Raw genomic sequence first — 6,369 nt, 5'->3', positions numbered from 1 at the left:
CTCAGTACCCTGGCAGGAGGAGTGGGCAGCCCTTTGTCCAGTGTCTCCCGTCGCTCTCACAGGTGGGGACCAGGGGCCTCTGTCTCCAGGGCCTTTAATCCCATACAACCAGGGCCTTACCTATGGCCTGGACACGAGTCCACCTCCACCATGGAGCTGAGGCCTTGAGGCCTTCTCGGGGATTATCTCCAGGACGGCCTGGTGCCCAGGAGCCTCAGAGGCCAGGGGACACAACCTGTCCAGTGCGGGTGCATCACAGGCCCCTGGCACAACTCACGTCTAATGTGGATGCTTCTCCTTCTCTGAGTCCTGGGAGCTTGAGGCATGGCCCCCGTGTCCCTGTCCTGGCCCCGCGGTCCCTAGGGTCCTATGAGAAGGGGTCTCTTCCAGCACGGTCCAGCCCACCTTTCCGGCCCCATAAGGTTCTCTCCATGGCAAAGTGAGCTGGGCCAGCCCTCGACAGCTGCGGAGACTCCAGGCGTCCAGGGCCCGGGGCTCAGGGCTGCAGGCCAGCTGCCACCTGTGTGCCATCCTTGTGAGCCTCCAGGAGGAAGCAGCTTGGAAAAGACCCTCCGGCGTCTGCTCCACCTCCAGGGCGGGACTCCCTACTGCCCGCCTGAGCCCAGAGTCCAGCTCCCAGGCAGAGCCTAGGCTTGGCGCTGCGGGCCAGGCAGGGCCTGAGCTTGGCAGGATTGTCGTTTCCACAAATACAAATACAGGCCCAGGTAGACCAGAATCTCAAATAATCAATGAATGCCTTTTAGTACTGGGGCGTCCTGCATTTTTCTGCCCACCCTGGGCTACTGCAAGCTCCCACTGCCCGGCCTCCCTCCACCCCAGGCCAGGGTCCCCTGGGCTCAGGAGAAGGCTTCTCACAGAACGAACCGGGGCCTGGTCAGAAACGCTCACAGACCCCCTAAAGGCAGGAATGATTTTCAGGGAGAGTCACGTGGGTCTCTTAGACGTTTAACTTCCAAATCTCAGCCGGGCTCTGCGCTCCTCGGATTCCAGTGCTCCTGGCGCCCTCTGCAGCCCACTTCTGGGACACATGCTCCGCGGCGTCCGGCGTGGGATCCCTCAGAACTCAGGGACAGTCCAGGTTCCAGCCTTCCAGCGCCTCGGGTCCACGTCCACCTGGATGTAGTTTCCGGCAGCGTCCACCTCGAGTGGGCCTTGCCAAGGCAACCGAGTCCTCAATCCCCTAAACTCTGTTCCTGTTCGTTAGATGTCACGTTGAATTACAAATCCTTTTCTTAGAATGACCAGTACAATCAGAGGCTGTGGGCGTGGGAACAAATAGGTGAGGGTGAGAGGCGCTCCTTCCCCTTGCAGGAGATGGGGGCGTGTGTTTCTGGAGGGGCCCTGGGGCGGAGTGAGGGCTGCATGGGGACCGCCAGGTGAGTGGCCGGCAGGACCCGGCGCCCACGCTGACCAGGTGAGCCTGGCGTGGCCCCGACCCCCCAGGTGCTGAACCTGCGCCTTCCCCCACTCCACCCACCGGACACTCGGAGACTCGGGAGCCGCAGGCTCAGAAAGGAAGTCCACCTAGCAGGCGGCCAGCGTCACCTGCTGGGACCATGCACATGGGACAGAGTGACTGGGCGGTGATCGAGCCCCCTCCCAGTGCTGAGGCAGAGGGCACACTCCTGGGGTACCCGGAGGTGGGTTGTCCACAGGGGCCCTGCGAGCCCCCGAGCAGCCCGGACTGAGACTCCCTGAGGCAGATCAAGACCTTGATTGGGGGCGGGGGGGGGGGTGCACGTCTTCATCACCCTTAGCCGAGGGTGGTCCTGGGAGGGGTTCGGGGAGGAGGAGCCTCCAGGAAGCAAGGGGTCCTGTGGCTTTAGGGCTTCGTAATGAACCAGGGTCTGGCTTGCGTGGGGACAGCTGAAAGAACTGTAACCCGGGCACCCTCGGGTCCTTCCCGGAGACCCAGGTGGGTGGCCGTGCCCGGTGTGCCCGAGTCGGGCAGCAGGGGGCGCCCCGAGACCGCCAGATGGCAGCGACCGGCCAGCCTCACCTGGTGCAGGTGGAGCGGGGAGGAGGAAGTCCCTGGTGAGACCCTTGAGCCCCCCAGCCCCTCATGCCCTTCTCTCTGCCCATTGAGCCCAGGAGGCAGACGGGAGGCTTCTGTCCACTTCCTCCAGGAGGGCCTGCAACCAGAGCTGCTTCTCAAGGCAGGTGGGTGGGGGGACCTTCAGAGGGTCCAGTGCGGGCGGGAGCGGATGTAGTCAACCAGGCTTCAGAGATTTCACTGCTGCGACCTGGGCCCTATCCCTGACCCATTACACTAGTGTCCGCCCCAGGAGAATGGGGGCTGGAAATGCCGCCTATTTACAAGTCTGCAGGTGGTCCCCATGAGTACCAGGGTCAAGCACTTCTTTGGACAGCAGCTCTCAAAGCCTGGCCCTGGACCTGCTCGGCACCCCTGGTGAAGTAATCAAGGTGCAGAGTCCTGTCCCCCCCTGATCTCTAGAATCAGAACTCTGAGAGGCAGGGCCTGGGAAGGTGCATTCTGCCACGTCCCCTTGGCAATTCTGACACTGTCAGGGTGGACAGCCTGCTCAGGCCTCCCTCTCTAGGTGTGCTCTGGAGCCCCAGCACAGACACCTCCTGGGGAGTCCTAGGCTCCATCCCCCCACCTGCTGAATCACAGCTGCGCTCTGTTCTGTCAGGGTCCCAGGCCATGTGAGAACCAGGGCTCGGGTCCTGCCGAACAAGAGCTGAACACAGCTGCGTGGGCACAGCCCCTGCAAGGGTCACTGTGGGAAGGCTACTGGGTGAGGGGCCAGAGGAGCAGTGGCTGCGTGGGCGCAGGAGGGCCGAGAGGAGCTACTCCACATTCAAGGTCAGGGGGGGCGGCAGTGAGGAGCTACCCCTTGTCCAAGGTAAGGAGCAGCGGCTGCGCTTTGCTGGAGCAGCCGTGAAGAGATACCCCACGTCCAAGGTAAGAGAAACCCAAGTAAGACGGTAGGTGTTGCAAGAGGGCATCAGAGAGCAGATACACTGAAACCATAATCACAGAAAACTAGTCAATCTAATCACACTAGGACCACAGCCTTGTCTAACTCAATAAAACTAAGCTGTGCCTGTGGGGCTACCCAAGATGGGCGGGTCATGGTGGAGAGATCTGACAGAATGTGGCCCACTGGAGAAGGGAATGGCAAACCACTTCAGTATTCTTGCCTTGAGAACCCCATGAACAGTATGAAAAGGCAAAATGATAGGATACTGAAAGAGGAACTCCCCAGGTCAGTAGGTGCCCAATATGCTACTGGAGATCAGTGGAGAAATAACTCCAGAAAGAATAAAGGGATGGAGCCAAAGCAAAAACAACACCCAGTTATGGATGTGACTAGTGATAGAAGCAAGGTCTGATGCTGTAAAGAGCAATATTGCATAGGAACCTGGAATGTTAGGTCCATGAATCAAGGCAAATTGGAAGTGATCAAACAGGAGATGGCAAGAGTGAATGTCGACATTCTAGGAATCAGTGAACTAAAATGGACTGGAATGGGTGAATTTAACTCAGATGACCATTATATCTACTACTGTGGGCAAGAATCCCTTAGAAGAAATGGAGTAGCCATCATGGTCAGCAAAAGAGTCCGAAATGTAGTACTTGGATGCAATCTCAAAAATGACAGAATGATCTCTGTTCGTTTCCAAGGCAAACCATTCAATATCACAGTAATCCAAGTCTATGTCCCAACCAGTAACTCTGAAGAAGCTTAAGATGAATGGTTCTATGAAGACCTACAAGACCTTTTAGGGCTAACACCCAAAAAACATGTCCTTTTCATTATAGGTGACTGGAATGCAAAAGTAGGAAGTCAAGAAACACCTGGAGTAACAAATTTGGCCTTGGAATACGGAATGAAGCAGGGCAAAGACTAATAGAGTTTTGCCAACAGAACACACTGGTCATAGAAAACACCCTCTTCCAACAACACAAGAGAAGACTCTACACATGGACATCACCCGATGGTCAACACCGAAATCAGATTGATTATATTCTTTGCAGCCAAAGATGGAGAAGCTGTATACGGTCAGCAAAAACAAGACTGGGATCGGACTGTGGCTCAGATCATGAGCTCCTTATTGCCAAATTCAGACTGATATTGAAGAAAGTGGGGAAAACCACTAGACCATTCAGGTATGACCTAAATCAAATCCCTTATGATTATACAGTGGAAGTGAGAAATAGATTTAAGGGACTAGATCTGATAGATAGAGTGCCGGATGAACTATGGACTGAGGTTCGTGACATTGTCCAGGAGACAGGGATCAAGACCATCCCCATGGAAAAGAAACACAAAAAAGCAAAATGGCTGTCTGGGGAGGCCTTACAAATAGCTGTGAAAAGAAGAGAAGCGAAAAGCAAAGGAGAAAAGGAAAGATATAAACATCTGAATGCAGAGTTCCAAAGAATAGCAAGAAGAGATAAGAAAGCCTTCCTCAGCGATCAGTGCAAAGAAATAGAGGAAAACAATAGAATGGGAAAGACTAGAGATCTCTTCAAGAAAATTAGAGATACCAAGGGGACATTTCATGCAAAGATGGGCTTGATAAAGGACAGAAATGGTATGGACCTAACAGAAGCAGAAGATACTAAGAAGAGATGGCAAGAATACACAGAAGAACTGTACAAAAAAGATCTTCACGACCCAGATAATCATGATGGTGTGATCACTGACCTAGAGCCAGACATCCTGGAATGTGAAGTCAAGTGGGCCTTAGAAAGCATCACTACAAACACAGCTAGTGGAGGTGATGGAATTCCAGTTGAGCTCTTTCAAATCCTGAAAGATGATGCTGGGAAAGTGCTGCACTCACTATGCCAGCAAATTTGGAAAACTCAGCAGTGGCCACAGGACTGGAAAAGGTCAGTTTTCATTCCGATCCCAAAGAAAGGCAATGCCAAAGAATGCTCAAACTACTGCACAATTGCACTCATCTCACATGCTAGTAAAGTAATGCTCAAAATTCTGCAAGCCAGGCTTCAGCAATACGTGAACTGTGAAATTCCAGATGTTCAAGCTGGATTTAGAAAAGGCAGAGGAACCAGAGATCAAATTGCCAACATTCGCTGGATCATGGAAAAAGCAAGAGAGTTCCATATTTCTGCTTTATTGACTATGCCAAAGCCTTTGACTGTGTGGATCAGAATAAATTGTGGAAAATTCTGAAAGAGAGGGAATACCAGACCACCTGACCTGCCTCTTGAGAAACCTATATGCAGGTCAGGAAGCAACAGTTAGAACTGGACATGGAACAAGAGACTGGTTCCAAATAGGAAAAGGAGTACATCAAGGCTGTATATTGTCACCCTGCTTATTTAACTTATATGCAGAGTACATCATGAGAAACACTGGGCTAGAAGAAACACAAGCTGGAATCAAGATTGCCAGGAGAAATATCAAGAACCTCAGATATGCAGATGACACCACCCTTATGGCAGAAAGTGAAGAGGAACTAAAAGCCTCTTGATGAAAGTGAAAGAGGAGAGTGAAAAACTTGGCTTAAAGCTCAACATTCAGAAAACGAAGATCATGGCAACTGGTTCCATTACTTCATGGGAAATAGATGGGGAAACAGTGGAAACAGTGTCAGACTTTATTTTTTTGGGCTCCAAAATCACTGCAGATGGTGATTGTAGCCATGAAATTAAAAGACGCTTACTCCTTGGAAGGAAAGTTATGACCAACCTAGATAGCATATTCAAAAGCAGAGACATTACTTTGCCAACAGAGGCCCATCTAGTCAAGGCTATGGTTTTTCCAGTGGTCATGTATGGATGTGAGAGTTGGACTGTGAAGGCTGAGCACTGAAGAATTGGTGCTTTTGAACTGTGGTGTTGGAGAAGACTCTTGAGAGTCCCTTGGCCTGCAAGGAGATCCAACCAGTCCATTCTGAAGGAGATCAGCCCTGGGATTTCTTTGGAAGGAATGATGCTAAAGCTGAAACTCCAGTACTTTGGCCACATCATGTGAAGAGCTGACTCATTTGAAAAGACCCTGATGCCGGGAAAGATTGAGGGCAGGAGGAGAAGGGGACGACAGAGGATGAGATGGCTGGATGGCATCACTGACTCGATGGATGTGAGTCTGAGTGAACTGTGGGAGTTGGTGATGGACAGGGAGGCCTGGCGTGCTGCGATTCATGGGGTCGCAAAGAGTCAGACACGACTGAGCGACTGACCTGAACTGATACACTACTATATATAAAATAATCAACAAGGACCTAGTATATAGCACAGGGGACGCTACTCAATACTCTGCAGTAATGTGAATGGAGAAAGACTCTGAAACAGACAGGTGCACTGTCGACATGCCTTGCTGTACACCTGAAGTCAGCACAACGCTGTAA

Source organism: Bubalus bubalis, chromosome 6 (genome assembly GCF_019923935.1).
Source record: "Bubalus bubalis isolate 160015118507 breed Murrah chromosome 6, NDDB_SH_1, whole genome shotgun sequence".
Taxonomy (NCBI): Eukaryota; Metazoa; Chordata; class Mammalia; order Artiodactyla; family Bovidae; genus Bubalus; species Bubalus bubalis.
Note: the sequence above shows the minus strand (reverse complement) of the source record.